The following is an 18,888-nucleotide window of genomic DNA, read 5'->3' on the forward strand; positions in this document are numbered from 1 at the left end:
CAAGTGCTTTGAAGCCTAGGATAAGTGAAAACAAGAGGTGTCTGAGGAGACACCGTAGAGAAAAGCAGAAAACAATTATTGAAGAGGAAAAAATCTTCAATAAAATGTGCTTGGGTGTTTCTTGAACCATATGAGCACATCCCCGTCCTTGTATTCCTCTGCTGCCTGCTCTAGCTCTATTCATTCTCTATTTTTTTCCCTTCTTTTTCCATTGCTCCTCATCCTCTTTGTCAGTAAGGGAGGTTATTTGTCATGATTGATTTTTCTCTTGACATGTAACTATTCAATGGTTACCTGTCAGGCTTCTCTATCCCATGGCCAGGCCTGCCTTGTCATGTACCTGCTATAATGTGCATAATGTGTAGTTAAATTTAAGTGATGGATATAATGACTCACAAGAAACCAATTTCAGTGTAATTCGAGAGGAATGTCAGGATGAGCGCTTCCTGGCAGCCCCTGGGGAGTGCCTCTCCAATCTCAACTAGTTTGAACCACCGCTAGAGAGCAAGGTGGGGAATTCCTATTATTTTTCCTCCATTCTGAAATGACAACCACGTTAAATAAGTAAGCAGTATGCAGTAAATCCCATCCTTATATATATCTAATACAGAAGAATCAGTAAGAACTGCCTGTATTGTCCAAGAAGGAGCTTATTTTTCTTTTCTTTTTTTCTTTTCTTTTTTAAGGGATTAATTTGGTAGTTAGGATTTGTAAAAAGAAAAGCTATGCAGGAGAAAAGAACGTTAGAAGGGTGCCTGTAGGGTACATGCGTTATTCTAATCCATAGGGAAAACACTTCTGTTCTTATTCAAAATCTCCTCTGCAGTGCCACCATGAGCACTGCTGTACAGCATAGCCTCTAGCCTGCTGCTGGGGAGTGAAGCCTGCCTGCTCCCCCCAGCATGAAGCGGGAGTCAGTGAAACTTCCCAAAGTCACTCAGTCACTCACTTGGTAGCACTTTAAGTATTACTAATTCAGTAAGAGAAATGTACCTTCATTTCTAAAGGAAAAAAAAAAAAAAAAAAAAGAGGAAAAAAAAAAAAAAAGATGCCTGTCTTCAGCTGGAATAAATCAGTGAAATGGCATTAGGCTGACTGACTTATGCTGGCTTTCAACCTATGGCTTTCACAAGGACCCGTCTCCTAATTCATAAAGGAGAGCTGAGCATACCTTGCTTGTGCTGAATCTGTGTCCAAGCACATAACTTTGTCTGCCACTTAATGTTCACAGACCACAATTGCTAGTCTGAGGTTTTGTGGTTGAAAGACTGGGTTTGCTGGGTGTTTTCTGTTTGCCTTGATGGTTGGGGCTTTTTTTCAGTTTCCTAGTGTATATATATCCTTTCTCTTCTACTTTGACATTGACAGTGTTTTGCTTTAGTCTGAGCACATAGGAACAAACAACCTGATCTGCATAAAGCATGTCACCTCTCACTCCTGAAATTAGTATTCTTCAAAACAAACCACTGTGTTTGTATTCCTTATAACATCCTAACTATGACAGCCAAAAAAATGAGTACAGTAGGCTCACCATTTAAAGCTGATTATATTAATTGCTATTCGAGTCATAGCTGAGATTAATTATTGTGTTTGTGTAGGATGCTCGTTAAGAGGTTTCCTGATTGCTGTTCAGAAGATTGATTACTTGTTACATTTACCATGTGGTTTCTGTGAGAGCGTCTTTTAGGGTTCAGCATTTACAAACACACAAAGGCTAGACAGGGCCATTGAGAAATGAAGCAATGAAGATACATACACCTGCCATACCAAGAAGCCACGACAAATGTCTGCATTAATATCAAGCTAGGAAACTGAAGACACGTAAAGCAGATATATGATTTAAAGTGCCTGAATCTAGTGATTACAACACAGCCTTAGGCAATGACATACCTCTAGTAATCATCTAGTAATGACAAAATAAAAAGCTTACACAAAAAAATGCCCATTGGTAGGTTTGTGTGGACAAGACCAATAATTTACGAAAGAACTTACCTGATTCATTGCTACACTCTTCACATAATGTGCAAAGATCCAGGTTTCCTTTCCTTGAATCTCATGGTTTGACAACAGTGCAACATAGGCTTTGCCAGCAAACAGTGAGGTGCATGAAGTTTCTCCTAGACACTTGCTGCTCTGGGGCAAAAGTGGGGATGTTTGGCTTCCTATGGAGAAAAAGCACAAAGTTACATTTAGTGAGCTGAAGATTTGATAGGCACTTATACATGCATTAGCTTTAAATGAATTCAAGAATAAATTCAAGTAAAACTCAGATTAGGGGGCCTGCTAGAATCTGGTAGAGACTAAAGACAAATGTAAACTGTTTTGCTTTGGGGTTTTTTTTTGTTTTGCTTTTGGGTTTTTTTAAATGTGCTGCAGGACTCCTGACAAGTGTTAATTAACCAGGTGGTTTCTCAGTCCACATTGCCTGACCTGTTCCTCCTTTGTATCCAAATAACCAACAACCATAAACTTCTGTTTACAATAAAAATAAGACATACTGAAGGTGAAAAAAAAAGGAGAAAGCATAAATAGAAGTGTAGGATTTATAGCTGTTCTAAGTAACTGTTTTAAAGATTTTATTCTGACATAGTGCTAAAATAATAATAAGACTTAATATAAATACAAATAATAATATACCTTTGAAACAGCAATGATGTATTCATAGCTTTTCACATGGCGTTCATCTTCTTTCTTTTGTTATCCAGTTTTCTCTCTTCACTTCTGGAGGAGTTAACAAAGCACAGAGAGGGGAAATGTTTAAACTAAAAAGTAGAGGCTGATACAGTATTTTGGCAAGCATTCAAGATGCTGCCATCCCTAACAGGAGCTTGGTTCCTATGAATCTTGGTGGAGGCAGTAGAAGTTCCCATCAGAAAGCATTGAAACGTCCTGAGTACTTGAGGACTCTCATTTCTAGCCATTAGGCTGAGCTACCCTGTCAAATGTTATTGCCTAATTTAAAAGTAAAGAGCGTCGGGTACTGGATGGGGTGATGATGCGTATAATGCAACAGCTCAAAAAAATAGTTCATCTGTTGTGATCTCCCACTACACCTTTAAAAGCAGCAAACAAAATCTTGTGCAGCAGCGTGACTTAATGCAATGATTAGTACATGTCCACAGACACGGGTCCACTCAATAAGTGAACTGATACTAAACTTCTCATTTGAAAAATAAAATATATATATACACTTTTCTGAGATACCAGCTAGACTTATTTGCCAAATTCCATTTAAACTTGCTTGCTAGAGTTGCCAGCTACTCGGCAGATAATGCATCAGTGAATAACCTTTCCAGACCGTCAGTGGAAATATATAAACCTATCTTACATCAAAATCTTATACTTCTCCATATCCCTATGCTTTTACTTCAAAAAAATGGCATGTTAAGTAAAATTATTTAACATTGCAAGACATAAAAATTAAATTACAGTCAAGTTCCATTAGAAGCCTGCTATGGCTCACAGGCTTGCACTCTTTCAAAGAGCATCTTCAGACTTTCGGGGGGGGAGGGAGGGAGAGGTAGAAGAATAGTATGAAAAAGAGAACCTCATTTAGAAGTTTCACTTCTAACTGTTCTGCATGAGAAGTTCTTGTTCTCATCTTTACTGCTTGTTTAGTTATTTAGCATAATGGCTAGTAAGATGGAGGAATGAGAGAAAATGATACGGTAGGTAAAATGACTTAATGGTAATTCATTTTTTTGTAATCTAACGTTTTTCCATCCCATTTTCTTTATCCACCTTAAGATGGTGACCTTTTATTTTCTTACTCTGTCCTTTTTGTGCGCAGAATTCTTCGGCGTAGGTAGGATACTGTCTTTCGAGCTGACACTAAATTCTTCACCTCACACACAGCAAAATGAAGCGGTCATTTTATGTGCACGAGTAGTTCTGCTATTTGGATTATGTTAGCACATGTTAAAAAAAAAAAAATAGCAATAAAGAGCCAAGACCTCTGGGAACTCCAAGTAATGCATGATCCTATTACCCTACACTTTCAGTGCTAACATTACCATCTCAGGACAAGTCCCGCAGGCACAAACAGGCATTTTTATGAAGTAGTTTTTCCCTGATTTTCCCTTGTGAACATATCCATTGTGCTATGACTAGGGACAGATGAAATGCTGTGCAGGTTGCTGATTATAATGGTTACGTTCTTGTGAGGATATTAGCTCCTAGAATAAAGAAGTTGGGACCCTGACTAAATTAGGGACTACAGGCACAACTGATCAGAAGAGTTCTGAGAGCAGTTTTGACACAAGTACTTCTTGCTAGAACATCGTGTTCTAGGAAAAGGAAAGGAACTGTAGCCAAATACCTGTCAAAATCAGGAAGAGAGCTGAAAAGAAGAAAAGAGAAAGTACTTTTTATCCTTGTCTGGAGAGGTGCTTGGGCCCAATAAGAGCCTACCTCCAGATCATATATTCATAATTCCTGGAAAGTGGAACCTTCTGCATGTTAATACTGAAGAAGTAGGACTGTATTAACTTAGAATCTTCTGCATCACCAGTTTTTCAAAGAGAACAACAGGACTCCCATATACTCCCATATATTGCTTTACCATTTAGGGGGAAAAAAAAAAAAAAAAAAAAAAAAGCCTGGCTGTGATTTCCTGAAGAATAATTTAAAAGAAATGAGGATCAATGAGGGAAAAAAAAAAGTGTTTTTTTTGAGCTTTGATTATTTTTTGCTCTCTTCCGATGACCTCAATTCTTCACACTCCTCCCTTCCCGTTTCATACCATTATCACCTCTCTATTTTAGTTTTACACAGTGTTGCCGACAGTTAGTGATAACTTATTTTAGAATATGATTCTGCTCTTTTTTTCCCTAGTAACTTTCCTTTCAGTCTGTTTTCTTGACCAAGGAGACAGCCAACAGTCTACCTATAAAAATGCAGAAGGACAGGACAGCTTTGTCTTAGAACTGAATTTCTGTAAGCAAGCACTCCTAACAACACTCCCATCACCAATCCCATTTTACACAATTAGCTCTCAGGAACAGTTTCAATACCTTCAGGTGACTAAACACTCTCAGCTGTGAATAAAGAAATCACATATTCTTTGGCTAGGTTTGGAACAGCATCTGTCAATAAACACTTCCCGTGAAAAGTATTGCACAAGTGCTGCTCCTCTGTACAACTTTACATTTCTAAGGCTTGAGTACTTTTACAAGTGAAAACCCCAACAATGGTAGCAGTATCAGTTGTGAGTGCTTGGAAAAACAAAACTTCATTTAGCTTGCACATATTTCAAAGTCTTCATTTTCAGAAGTGCTGAGATGTTTTTTCAGAGAAAAGTGATTTTAATTAAAGATCATCTAGTAAAACTCCACATGTGTATGTGGATTTAATTCCCTAACTTTCAGGTCAGCCACAGCTTCAGTGAAGTCACATAAGTTTATCCTGCCTTAAGCAGACTTTCCCATAGCACTTATTCAAAATGAGGAAGCAAGCAACATAGTCCAGATTTTAACTAGGTTTTCACAGTACTAAAGAGTAAATGCATATTTCTAGGGAGATTTTATTCAGCCACCACTGATATGATCCAGGAGACTACGGATGACCTCCACTCAGGCTTTGGAATAGGTTAGGGATAGAGCAGAAAATCTACTTCCTGTGTCACTGCTTTTGCAGTATAGCATTCACCAGTGGAAAAACACGATTTTCCCCTAAAATTGAAAGAGAAACTGCACTAAAGTAAAAAAAAAAAACAAAAAAAACAAAAAACAAAACCAAAACCTGCCATCCTCACAAGTACTTGGTTTGTTATGGATGACTGCAAAAATTAAGCAGGTCTTTCCCAGTCTTTGTTTGTCTAACAACTCAAAAGCCAACACGAATCCTTTGTGTATTTTCTTACCATTTGACTTATACTACTGATGGCCTTTAAAGTATTTTGAGGATAGAATGCATGATATCACTAAGGAGAGTGGAGTCTGGAATGCTGCTTCTATAGGTTAAACACCTACTTCCTTAAAAGACCACTCTCACGTTTGTTTTTCTTGATATATCATAAGCTCAGAAAAGTTTTGTTTCTGCAGATATGTGCACACATTGCTGCCCATTCTGCTTAGCACTGGGCAGGCATAATGTTGCAGCCTGCTCACAAAGAAGTAGTTCTTTTTGCAGAACATTCTTTTTGATGAATTATTTTGTTTATCATACTTTGATTTTAAAAAAAAAAAAAAAAGAGAAAAAAAATTACACAAAGTCCAGCATTAAAATAACTCCAAAGAATAAAACAGCAAAAGTTTTCATCTGAGTTAATTGAAGGGGTACATCACTTATCTCTGCAGTGCCATTCTTTTAACCCTTCCAATTACTAATCCTTATGGACTGATTTAACTCACTGTACTCAGATTTAATGTGGTGTATCCCTTCTTTCTTTTATGTCTCTCTTTGTGGGACTATTTCAACATCATAGACACTTACTGCTGTTTGCTTATTTCTGTGCCTTGGAGAAAATCTACTTCAACTTTGGTTCATGCGAAGATTTCCACAGTCTTTAGTGTAAATTTTGAGGGGCATGTGATCATCCCAAGTGGGAGAGGAAAAGCACCAAACACTCATGGGGCCCACCCTTATTGTTGCTCTTTGCACCACTCCCTGGAGCATTAGGACTCTTGACATACTCATGAACTCATGATTGCAGGTTGTGGCTGTTCTGCTGCGTGATTAGAAACCTTCTCCAAGGCACGGGAACAAGCAAACACATGAGGTTCAAAGAATGGCACATGACAACACATCACTGTGACAGCAATGAAAGAGCAACTGGCCCTCAGTAAAACAATAAAACTGATGATCAGATCTATTAAAATGCTGTCAAGACCTGGGATGTCTCACAGCAGCACCTTTCAGCAAGCTGTTGGTCTAGGTCTGTGACTTGCTGCTGCAGAAGCAAAGTGTAAACAAATATTAGTTCATAGAATAGCCCAGCAGAAAGACTTCTTTTTAATTTCACTGTCTAGCTTAAACCGCTATATTAATCCTACTATGGTAACTGAACCATAAACATTGTATGGAGATTTATGTTATGCAGTGTATTTGAGTCTCTGAAATCAAAGGGCTGAACATGGGTTGGCAGTTTCCTCAACTGTGAACAGGAACAAATAGCAGTATTGGCAGTACTGAGTTTAAAAACCATTTTTAACATATAATTCACTTGTAAATGACAAATTCTGTCTATGAAGTCTTTTTTCAGTTCTTTTATCTCTTGTGTTTACATCAGCCTAAGCCTCACTTCAACCTACTGCTGCAGACTCCGCTAATAAAGCTCCCATTTGTAGGTGGTACTGAAAGAATAATAACCCATTCATAGTGGTGACTGACAAATATCAAGCATCTTACATGAAGGTGCCCTGAAGGACTTGTGGCCTGCAGTGTAATTTAATTAAGATATCCTAGTGATAGCAATTATATCATCTATGACAGCTATTCTGCTATAAAGCATTTCTTTAATTAACAAAAGGTGGTATCTAAGAAAGCAACTCTACCACGAGGCATGGCTTACACTCACAGAAAAACACTTGTTATTCATGTTTCTTCACGTCATACATTTGTTTTTCTGCCTTTCTATCTGAATTTCTCCGCCTAGCCCACATTGAGAGCATTTGCAGGATAACCTAGATAAACCACATGCACCAGTCTCTGCCTGCTCCTTCAAACTGTTTCTTTTTGTATGGTTCCCCTTATTATCTGTATAAACTAAAAGGCTAGACTTTAGTTTTAACAGGAATTTCTTGGAAACTCTAGGGATCACGTTCAGTCCTTATGTTGACTTATGGTTTAACCCAGTGGCTCACTCCATTCCTTCCCAGTGGGACAAAGGAAGAGAATCAGGAAAAACAAAGTAGAAATCCCAGGCTGAGATAACACTATTAACTAAGGTAGAGAAAAGGACAAGGATAATAGTTATACATTCGCGTATATATAGTTAAATAAGAAGTGATGCAAAAGCAATTGTTTACCACCCTCTGACCAATGCCCAGTGTGCCCCCTGAGTAGCAGAAGGAAGAGATGAACTCCCATCCCCTTTCAACTCTCTTTCCACACATATGGTATGGAATATCCCTTTGGCCAGCTTAAATCATCTGTCTTTATTCTGTTCCCTCTCAGCTCCTTGGGCCCCTTCCTTCTCTGATGGCCTTAGCTCTGTACAACGCTACTTAACAGTACCTATAAACATTGGTGTGTTACCAGCATTGTATTTCTCCTCCAAACAAAAGCATAGCATCATACCAGACACTCTGAAGAAAACAATTCCATCCCAGCTGAAACTAATGCATAACTAAAGAAAAAACACCGAACAACTTGGGAGCAAGTGCGCAATTAGGCTAGCCCAATCTGAAGGCTCAGTTCTATGCTTATAGCTGCAGGAACCTCATGCACACTTAGGTCAAGTCACTTGCCTGAGCTGGCATCAGGGGGAGATCAGCTGATGGCAAATCAGGGCAGCTTCAGAGAAGTGTGATGCATGTGGAGCTAAAAGCTGCTAGAAAGTGACAGGATGATCTGGGACCTCATAAATACATGGATACCTCCTGGAGCTTTCATTCTATTGCCTCTCAGGTTTTATTCAGTAAGAACATCTGTTGATTTCAATGAATTCTAGACTAGGAATTAATTTAATTGAATCCAAGGCTAGGACTCACTGAAAGAAGCTTTAGAGAATTGGAATAAAATCATAAAGTCCTAATAAAACATTTTCTGTGGCATAAGGTTACTTTATAACAAAATAAATACTTAAATCTCTCTTCACATATTCAACATACTCACAGTTTCCAATGATTTTTTTCTTAGATGTTCAGATACCAAAACACTCTGAAATTTCTGGTTTTGAGCATCACAGCCAAACTTTGGCATTAGGCAGCTTCCGGTCATCCACTTGTAAATACAGGCAGTTTCTTCAGTCTAATTCAGGACAGGATGCTGCAAAAGAATATTGTCAGTGTTGAAGCTTCTTGCAAGCTTAAATATTTATTTTCGTACTTCTTAGTTTCCATTTCTTAAATCCGCAACATAATGATTCTAAAATTAAGTCTAGCAAAGCACTCTAAGAAATATTGGTGCTTCAGAAAGCTTCACTAGGCATAATGTCAGATGGAGGAATTGATTTTATAATCTAGAGCTAGTTGGGACTGCGTTCCAAAACACATACAGATAAGTACAGTGATATAGATGGTGATAGTCACAAATGTTTGCAAGGAGGCAGATTCTTTTTTAAATAGCTTCTATGACAAAGACCAGTGACTCTCAGGTTGCTTGTCAAATAAATTACAGTAATAAACCACCCAAAATAGCTCATCATGACATAGTAAGGGTATTAAAATCAAAGATAATTTAACAGACTTGCTTTCTTATTTGCTTTTTAATTTTTTGGCCAACTTTCAAATTTGCAAGCACCAACATAAAATATTGTTCACTGAACTAATATATTCAAATTCTGTGCAACTAAACTCACAGAGAAGACCTCAAATCCATTTAAAATTTAGGACCCTAAGTTGACTCCAGTCATCAACTAGAATTTAGAGTTATTTTTCATTGATCTCACACTGCAGCACACTCAGCATACGGCCAGTCAAAGATTAGGAGATATGAAGAAATCTAAGGACATAAATCTTTTGAAGTTGCTTTTATTTTTTCCTTTTTTTCATTAACACATCACAGATGGTCACGCTGAACAGGGTGATGTTGCATGCTGCCTTAAAAGGTCATCATTGCAAGCAGAGCTATGCCACTCCCCTTAAAAAACCTTTATTTTGGGCCTGAACGTTCTCACATGGCACATGCAAGGTGTTTTTGTATAAAAAGTGTAACTGAGAAAACTGAAATGCTGCATAGCTTTAAAGAGGCAAATTGCTTTTGTTCATGGCACAGCCCTGAACTCTGCATATGAGGGAAAAAAATACCTCACTTTCTCCAAGGGCTTTTACTTTCGCACCCTTATAAAAAGCAGTTCATTGTATAGACAGCTAATTTTCATTCTAATAAGTATACTTGACATAGCTGCTCTAGTACAAACTAGAAGCTGTAAGGGCCTTTAAAGAGAAATGCTGGAAAGCACTAAATTGCTTAAATTTCAGAGTAGCTGCAGTAATACTCCAAGGAAAACCCAGCACTGTGGTCAGGTTACTACACCTTCCTGGCTCAGGCTGCTGCATAACCCCACCACAGGATCTTCTCACCTCAGTGGTGAGCATAAGTCTTATAGGGCTAACATGGCCATCGTGCCCTCAGTGAGGGCTCCATTTCCACCCAGATATCCCTGTCCCAGGGCTGCACAGTTACAAGTTGGCTGCAACCGCTGCAAGCTTTTGACCTTTCTTGTAGGACATCAGCCTGTACTGCAGAAAGGAGCCAGCAAGTCATTAAACAGCATTTCGACTCAAAAACAGTAAAACAGACAGATGGGCTGGGAATGAGGAAATATAATTTTTCAGATTTCAAATGGCAGCAGTTAATTGCATTACTTTATCTGAGGTGTTTCTCTTTATCATGTCGGCAAGACAAGCCTGTGATGGGTGGAACTGATAGGGGACATAATATGCTGTAATTTATTGCTTCCCAGGGTGGTGCAGGGAGAAGAGCATACTCAGAGCTTCTGTTACCACCTTACTCTGTAATGAATTGTAATGTGTTGGGATAAAAGGAATCCTTGCCCTTAAACCACACCTTCAGCATCCTAGCAGGCAACTGTAGAAAGTTGTTTTTTTCTGCTATAGAAAAAACTACATATAGTCTCTTCTTGTTTAGAGCATGCCCCACTTACCAAAGGGGATATATTTTTCAGGGTACATTCACACTGGCAACGTGCCGTTCAGCTGCATGCAGTCAGGCTTTGCACTGATGGAGTCTAACAACACAGGCCCAGAAGCAGCAGTGCTATGGTTATGTGGCACAAGAGCCTAGCAGTGCTGAGACTCACAGATAAACCTGAGCTGGAGAACAGATGCCAGCACTGGATATGTAGCCACAGCTCCTCCTCCCTACAGCAGAGACTGCAGAGGTTGGAAACACTATCACATATTGTGCAGTCTTAACCATAGCTCTACTGTGAAATAAGGTTTCCAGATTCCAATTTATTCCCAGTAAAGTCAATAAGGAAATGTGGCTCAATTGAAGGAAGTTGTGTGCTACACATACAATTATGTACCAAATAAAAGTATTACATACATTATCCCAGGCATTTCTTCCATCTAGAGGTGCTCTTCAAGTCAGTTAAAAGGTTTTCATTCACGCTTGGGAAGTCAGTGTCATTTGGAGCAGTAACTGGAGCCATGGAAAAAAATAAAACAAACATCACCAAGAATATATCTTCACTTCCCATCACTCTGAGCCCCCTACTTGAGGAAAGAGAGCCCAAAGGCAGCAAGCAATGATAACACTGCTTTCACAGCCCCACCTCTGTGCGGAGCAGCTGCTTCTGCTGCTCCTGCCCTGCAGTCTGCCAGTTGGGATTAGCATGATGAAGTACATTTTGCAAGTGGCGGGCTGTTGGCAGTCAGTGCAACCACCTGACATCTGCAAATTTACACTCCTGGTAACAGTTTGAGTACCAATTATTTTAGGAAATAATTATATATTTTTCAGAGATGTACCCTTATTATCTGATTATGGATATATGTAATAAAGAAAATCATATAACAGTCTCCAGCACACAACTGAATAAACTACCAGCTTATCATAGCATTTACTACCTTTCCTCAATTGATAGTGTGCATATTGATTGAATTACTTATATTGATGCGTTACACTAATGTGGACTTAATGAGTGTCTTCGTTCTCTTTCAGAGTACTATGTGCTGTATTCTGAATGTACAGAGATGGTGCACAATTCATTGTGTGTATGAGCACAGCATTCCTTCATCGAATAATGAAATTTAAGATTTTAAATTCATTTCCAGCAAGTCCACATTATGTAGTGATACACTGTGATTCATTAGAAACATTTTTGTTATCTTGATAAATAAATGAAGGCAAAACAACATAGCCCACCGTTTAAGAAAAATGAAATCAAATTGAATTTCACTTACAATTGTCATTTTTGTTTATGTCACTTCTTCCTCTTCCTTTCCTTGGTTCACATACATAGGTCCTCTGAGCCCAGAAAATACTATGAAAATAAACCATCAAATACAACAAAAATGAGTGCAGATTCTGTGGCAATAGAAAAAGGTTATTATTTTTTATTTTTTTTTAAATAATATTAAAGCAGTGTTTCTGTGTAATATCAGCAATTCTAATTGTGGTGTTTGAAATTCAGTGTTAATCTACCGCCTCTAAAGCATATTAAAAATGGCAGCAGATGCAGTAATAATACAGAAGCAGGTCAGAAATTCTGAAAAAAGCAATACTGACATTGAGAACCAGAAATAAAATTACAGATAATATAGAAACACAATTTTGCATGAAGTCCTCAGGCATAAAAAAAAAAGTCAGTAATGCTCAGGACTGGAATGAATTGTGCCTACGGATGCAGACAGTCCCAGAAGTGCAATTGAAACATTCCCAACCAGAATTTCTCCTTTTTAGTTCCTCTTATTTGTTGTCTGGCTCCTCGCTTTCTTTTCTCTATAGCAAAAATAAAATAAGAACAAAGACAGAAACTTCTGTTAGGGAAAAGCTGTGGGTTAAAGGAAAAGGGTCAGTTCTTGGTTTAACCACTGCTCATCCCCCCCACCTCTGTGATGCTCTTCCACAGCTGTAACTTTGCAGGCAGCTGAATGCTGCAAATCATCTGGAGATCTCCAGCTGGGAAATAAGATGCAAAGCTAAATATCCTACTACAGCATGAATTCAGCAACGTTTTCTGGAACTGAGTAACAATTTTGCTATTCTCATTCATAGGAAAACATGCTACGTTACATAGTATTGAATGAATAGCCCATTTAAACTGGTCTGAGTATGCAGAATAGGGACAGTAATTTATAGAGTAAGACAACCTGCCTTGGTTTAGCAAAGCTTCCTATTTCCAGTGCTATCAAAGTAAAAGACAAACATTCAGAGAATTAACTGTTCAATTGCACTCAACACTTGCCTCATTGTAAAGACTAATAAAATATCAACTTACTTAGAACGTCTTCCTTTTTGAAAAACAGCACATTTGAGACATATCCCTTCATGTTTTGTACCACATTTGATAAACAGGTTAACTAATGCAGCTATTCAAGAGTGCCTTAAGTCTCCTACGGAGGAGGCAGGAATTGTACCTCGAAAATTAAATTAAAGCCAACTGCAGTTTGTGACAGGCAATCATTAATGACTGCCGTGGAGGATTTAGTATCCTTCTGCTCATTGTCTTGGCATATTTTGCACTTCATATCCCACATATTACGAAGAATAGACATGAATATTAGTTGTAGTTACACATTTAGGCAAGAGAACAGCATCTTTTAAGTTACAAGAAGTTAAAAGAAATGAGAAATTTTAAGACCTGTTCCCTAAGGGTGGATACTTAACTGGCCTTAGGACATTTCATATCTGTGGTTTGGGTTTTGTTTTATGGCCCCCTTTTATTTTCTAGTACAGAGACTTCTGTTTCAGTGCATGAAACTAGTTTTGTATACACTTCATGTCAATCACTATAGCTTAATGCAACATTTTACTTTATCAGCCTTAATCATGACAGTGCCTGTATTCAGAGTAAAACATGAAGCCTACCATCACAATGAGATAATATAATTTGCCTTCCACTTAAGCAGTTGCTTTTTCAAGGTGTAGCATATTTCACAGTTCCAGAACAGGAGAGAGGAAAAAGCATTGACTTCAGAAAACAAAGAATTCTTTACACCTGAACTTAGATCACAGAACACATGCAGAAGAAATGTCCTCAGTATAGACCTCAGTAGTATTTGCGTGCACTACCTACGTTTACACATACAGTAAAGAACCCAAATTTGCTGTCCTGAACCCTGCTCTTCTTAAGAGTAAAATCCTAATGATTACCTTGAGGTTACATATTTACTGAAAGCAATTTTGCCAGCACAGAACCAGTCACACCAAAGTCCTGTGCACATATATACCTTCAGAAGAGTCTTTTACAGCATAAATAGCTACTTGAATATGTGATATTTGTACATATAAATTATTTTTTTACAGATAAGCACAAATGTGACAGAACAGACAATTTAGCTCTTTGTTCACAATTTATGGTGCACTTTGATGCTGCCCTTAAGCCACCTATCTGTATTGCTTTGCTTCCATCCTCAGCTGTTGCATCCCTTCTGACACTCGTGTAGCTAAACTGTATGTCAGACCAGATACTTGATTCAAATGGAAAACAAACTGGGAAAAGAAACACTTGCATTCTAGACATTTGAGTCCTCTCCTCCTATTTGCCACATAGCTGCACAACTGCTAGGTACAAAGGTGACAGGCACAACTGATGGTAAAAAGGTGGAGGTCTACAAGTCTGTAGGAAATTTGTCCTTGGTGACCTTCAGCCCACCAATACAAGGAAGAGACTGAGATACCAACAAAGTGCTACGCTGCCTGAGGCAGCAGTGAGCCCACAACAGAGGTACTGTTCTAAAGGAAGAAAGGATTTTCCAAGTGTATCTACTGCAAGGTACCAGAATGGAAAGAAAAATCACACAGTAAGATACTTTTCAAGAATTCCCTTATCTTTCAACCCTACAACTTAGAGCTAAGCTCTTGCTGCTTTAAATAACATCATTCTAATTTAGTGTTAAATTAGCTGTAGCATCTGGAAGACCTTACCTTGACTTGCTTCAAGGAAAAGGTAGGGCCACAAGTAAGCACGTGGCTGCAAGGCAACTGCAGCTCAGGGTCGCTCCTGTGCACACCATCCTCTCAAATGCAGCCTTCAGAACATCATTTTAAACTACACAATAAAGCTCAGTAACTGCAATTTGAGATTCACTGAATCTGAAAATTGGCAAATTGTTAAGCATTAATTGTAAAGCATATTGCCTATCACATCATTCAGTCAGCCAGACTAAATATGCTACCTGAGCTATTGTGCTAAGCGTGGGTAAAAGTTTTAGTTAGTTTTACACTCTCCTAGTGTGACATCAGCATTTCAAGCTTTCACTACCTAGTCAGAACCTGTATAGAAGTCAAAAGCGTAGGGCTTCAGTGGATATCATTCTAAGTTTGTTTCCTTCATCATTACAGCAACTGCCTGTGCTGAACTTTCCCTTGTTACTGTATACTTAGGTGTAGCAGGAATAAACAGAAAGTCCTGTTTGGGAATTGCTTCCTATTTTGCATTACACAGTTTGATTCTGCTTACATAAGATACTTCTGAACTCTCAGTTGAATATAGCAGTCTACAGTTCCACTCCAAGCAGATGGGTACTGTAAAACAGCTGTATATTATTATAAAGCTGTGACAGCTTTGGTGGGCTATGAGCTAATTCTTGAAGTCACATTAATGGGTCACATCATGTTTTAGAACCCTTCCAGATTGAAAAATAACAGTTAAAAGTACAGGTTTTTTGCTTATTTCTCCTCAAAGAAATACATTAAACTATGTTGGAAAGCTTCAGTCCAGCCATAAAGTTTTATAACGTACATGAAAACCTGATTATATACAAAAATCTTACCATAATGTAAGCAGTGAGACCTTTGTTACAATTGGAAAGATAATGCAGTGGAAGGGCGACACAGCAAAGGGACCAGTGTGGATTTGATAGTATTTTGAAGGAAGAGTAAAGGTACTCGCCCATCTCTAAAGATCCAGGCTCAAAGGAGAGACTCCACAAAGGAGGGCCCTCCAAACAGACATCCTTCCAGAGTGGCAGTCAGCCCTTAAGTGGGGTCTAAGGGAGATGCAGTCAGGCTCCACCACTTCTAATCACAGAGCTGAATTGCCTTCACCTGTGCTCTCAGGGCTGACCAATTCTTTCCCCGGGTGCTAGAACAATGGTTCAGGCTGTGACTCAACAGTTATCACACAGACCTTGGTGAAAAGTTTTCTTTTTTCATCCTTTTAAATATGGTCACAAATGTTATGATAATTCTCCTCTTTAAAGACTTATATCATTTTCATTTAACTTACTACAAAGCTGTGTGCTCGTTTCTCAATAGTTCTACAGTTTTTAATTGCTTCTGCATCACTCGTTGTTAACCTCATGCAATAGTTTTTCAGAACTGTGATGGATGTTCTATTTGAAGAGCCATCCAAAATGCTACTGCTGAAATTAGTGCAGGAAAGCAGTGCATTGAACATTACAAGGCAGCTCTTCAGTTAAACAACACATCTCACTCTTCTACTCACTTCGTTCTGTTTACACAGAAATCAAGCTAAAACTCTTGTATCTAAACACACTCCAACTCCAAGATTCATTACATCATTGCTTTGCACAAGTCTCCACAGGCATTACTCAAGAGCTGTCCTCTAGAAAGAAAAAGAAACCCTTACCACAGTAGATGGAGCTTCCTTGAGAACCAGTGAGAAGGCTCAGAGCAACCTTTTGCAGAAGCCAAAGCTATCACATCTCTGCTGCCTCCGTGACTCTCCAGGCATATTTCTTCAGTTTCTCTGTATGGAATAAAAACAGAATAGTTATTTGTGCCATCTACCAGGAAAGCACCTCACAGTATTCTCACATGTCTGGCACAGAGAGGAGGAACCAGCTGAGAGCATGGCTTACAGCAATCACCCACCCTGCCCAGGAGGATTTCTAGTCCACCCATATCAGTGCAGAGCAGCAGCCCACACAGACTGCAATATTCATACCATAAGGCTTCCTGATTTTTTTCCCCAACACGAAATTTCTACATTGCCATGACCTTAATTGCAAACTGAACTAGTGTAAAACTGCTCTGCTATTGTCTGGGGCAAGTTGTGGATCCCATCTCCACAATCATGACATATGAGGAGCAGCATCTGAAAAGAGAGGAGAACCTTCAATAGCTGTCCTCACATGGATGGGCACCATTCCACACAGCCAGGAATCCCAGAGGCTCAACTCGGAACCCTTCACACGGCGAGGATTGGGCAGTAGGGTAACCTAAAAAGTTCTATTATGAACAACAGAAAAAATAACCACAACACAAGCCCACAGTACACCCAGGAGAACAAAAAAGTCTCTCACCTGCATTTAAATAGGGCTTGGCCTGGGAATCAGGTGGCACTGATTGCAGTCATTAAGACCAGATGGGGAACACATTGTCCTCACGGAATGTTTCTTAGTCTGTTTGCAATCAATAGGTGACCCTTAAGGACTGAAACTCTGAATCAGTAATTTCTATCAGAAAGAAAAGAGAGAAAAATAAAGTATTTCTTAGTGTTTCCAGCAGCCTATTTCCCTCTGTTATCACTGAGATGATCCAGTGTCTTGGTTTTAAGAATGCTCCCATTCTTTCTGTGATCCACTGCAATAACTGAGACCATCCCTCAGTAGGATCACACCAGCTTACCTTAATATTGCTTTTCTTAAAACGGGAATGGCAATGTAGAACTTCAGAGAGTTCCTTTTTTTACACCTTCCCAAAGTGGCTTCCTCTCTAAATTGAGCAAGATGAGGTCTGTATCACACCACTGAATGTAAAGTGAAGGGCACTCTTTCCCACCAGGGCCCCTGCAGGCTGGCGGAACAGCTGCATGAGCCAGTCTGACAGGGTGCTGAGCCAGGCCCATGGTGATCCATGTCCTGTGCTGCTGTATTTGAGGAGGGCTCTGACAGATGGAGTGGTTTTGCTAGGACAGGTGCCAGTATCCTGACAGGAGTGGATTTTATCCCCAGCGATTTCAGTTTCTCAAACCTAAATATGTGTCTGGCATATAAAGAAAGATTTTCTTGGAACTGTTGTCCTGTTGTTTAGCCACAGCTAAGTGTGATGAGGTCCCAGTAGTGTGCACCTCATGACATTACAAAAGCTATAAATAAGAAAGTGATTATATTGCCAGATACCCACTGTTAGAAGAGGAAAACACCGATATTGAGGTTTTCAAACAACAAAAATATACTCAGGTCAGTGCCAGCATATCTGACAAAAAATACCATTAATTCCAGAATCACCAAGTGGTCAAAGTAGCAGCAACATTGTCAACTCAAAGACAGCCTCAAAGCATTAAATTATCAAGTAGGAATGAGCAGGATTTTTCCCACAAGAAGTAAGTCATTATTTCAGAGGGAAAACCGAAATCCATTCACCTCGTAACTTGAGAAGTATTTCAAAGAAAAGCATCCTGAGGAACCACAAAGAAACAATGTTCTGATAGGAATTAAATGCCTTTGCAAATGTGAACATGTAATATCAGTGGTTATATGGTAGTAGTTTTGCTGACTCTCTCAGTAACTCTAGTGTGAACCAAAACATTCCAGAAGCCTGAAGAGATCTAGAAGACATAATTTGTTCCCTCTATTCATCAGATCAGTTCTGCCCCACATTCCTGTTAACATCAAAGAAGGGCTATAGAAGGAGAAAAACAGTCTTCTCTAGATGACAGTGCAAATTTTTTAATGTTTTTCCTACAAAACATTTTCAGTTCTTATTATTGGGAAAGGCGTGATATAATAATAATAATAATAATAATAATAATAATAATAATAATAATAATAATAATAATTCAGAGCTACTCTGGGTACTAGGAATGCCCTGAGGTGATACACCATAAGGCTTTGGAAGTACAATATAAACAGGGTTTAGAGAATTCATCATGTAAAGATGTTTCTTTCAATTTCTGAGCTATATGTAAATTCAGGATAGAGTCCCTTTCTCATGAAGCCATTGTCATGAAGATTAATTAGTTAGACCTGTGTTTCATGAGACAAAGTGCCAAATCTTTACAGACTAACAGATCTTTTAAAAAAAACTGGTGTTTTTTTACACTGAATTTCTTTCAGGACCAGGGCCATAATCTGCAACATAATTTCCAACTTAAAAGTGCACAAAGTTGTTAAGTGTTATTATTTGTTT

At 38.7% G+C, this 18,888-nt stretch overlaps 1 protein-coding gene and 1 long non-coding RNA gene across 11 annotated transcripts in view; one reads left to right on the forward strand and one right to left on the reverse strand.

Moving 5' to 3' along the window:
• NTNG1 (netrin G1) overlaps positions 1-18,888 on the forward strand; it is a 146,919-nt gene that overhangs the window by 38,221 nt on the left and 89,810 nt on the right. The gene's annotated exons all lie outside the window — the stretch shown is intronic.
• LOC140255830 (uncharacterized) lies at positions 8,787-17,019 on the reverse strand. Its single transcript, XR_011904558.1, has 5 exons — positions 16,871-17,019; positions 16,385-16,504; positions 12,033-12,112; positions 11,173-11,268; positions 8,787-8,928 (listed from the first exon to the last, which is right to left on the reverse strand). It is a non-coding gene; the product is annotated as an uncharacterized lncRNA (long non-coding RNA).

The sequence above is a fragment of the Excalfactoria chinensis genome, chromosome 8, assembly GCF_039878825.1.
Source record: "Excalfactoria chinensis isolate bCotChi1 chromosome 8, bCotChi1.hap2, whole genome shotgun sequence".
Classification (NCBI taxonomy): domain Eukaryota; kingdom Metazoa; phylum Chordata; class Aves; order Galliformes; family Phasianidae; genus Excalfactoria; species Excalfactoria chinensis.